This window comes from Wyeomyia smithii, chromosome 2 (assembly GCF_029784165.1).
Source record: "Wyeomyia smithii strain HCP4-BCI-WySm-NY-G18 chromosome 2, ASM2978416v1, whole genome shotgun sequence".
NCBI lineage: Eukaryota > Metazoa > Arthropoda > Insecta > Diptera > Culicidae > Wyeomyia > Wyeomyia smithii.
This window is the reverse complement of record NC_073695.1, coordinates 193,616,711-193,617,908: the sequence shown is the minus strand read 5'-3', so window position 1 is coordinate 193,617,908 and position 1,198 is coordinate 193,616,711.

The window sequence follows — 1,198 nt, the reverse complement described above, 5'->3', positions numbered from 1 at the left end:
GTGTGGGTCCCCTCTCATTGCTCAATCCCAGGCAATGAAGAAGCTGATTTATTAGCGAAAAGGGGTGCCATAGAAGGAGATATATTTGATAGACCGATCATCTATACCGAGTATTTTCACCTGCCTCGACAACTGGCCCTGGCAAACTGGCAGGAAAAATGGGATAAAGACGATCTTGGGCGATGGATGCACTCGATTTCGCCCAAAGTGTCTACAAAAGCTTGGTTCAAAGGGTTAGATTTAACTCGAGATTTCATTCGAGTTATTTCGCGCCTAATGTCCAATCACTATGTTGCAAACGCACACCTTTATCGAATAAACTTAGTCGATAGTAATCTGTGCGAATGTGGAGGGTACGAAGATATAGATCATATAGTCTTCGTATGCCCTAAGTACCACAGAGCAAGGACCAAGCTTATTGATTCTCTCCGAAAACAGAAAGTGACATTTACAATGCAAGTACGGGATGCGCTTGCTAGCCGCAACCCAGCGCTTGTAATACCTATTTATGACTTTTTAAGAGATATCAAGTATCGAATTTGATTATCTCCTTGCTTCTTCTTCTTATTTTTCCAACACAACCTCCATCAAAAAGTTTCACACTAATTCTGTTCCTTTTTTTTTTCTTTTATTGATCTTTTTAGAGACACATGAATCATCGCTTCTTTCTGAGAGACATGATCCACCAAACATAGATATAAGTTTTGATTTCTAAAGATATAAGGAACCATCACACCTTAACGAATAGTATTAAGAATTGATATTTACTCATACAGAGAAGAACTTTATTTATTATTGTTATTGTTAGCCGTAGGTCTAAATGATATGTATTTTTAAATTGTATTTATAAAAGAGAAAAGATGAGAGGGTTTTTATGCCTGTTTGAGGAGGAGCAGTCGGGATACAGGCTCTACTCAAGCTGGCTTTTCCCTACTCCAAAAGATATTCGGCCCCGTTATGCTTTGCGGTTGGGCCTAAATAAATATTAGAGTTAAAAAAAAAAAAAAGGATTTATCATGAGCGGTTAAATTTTTAATGCCATTCAATTAAAATAATGTTTCTGGCGCTTGGCTGGGTGAGGTGTGGTTCAGTTTTATGACACCCTGACCACATTAAGAAATAATTTTTGACCTATGTCAGTTAGTGAACTTTGTTAAAACTGGAATAAGTAGTTAATAATTCAAACAATTAAGTTGGT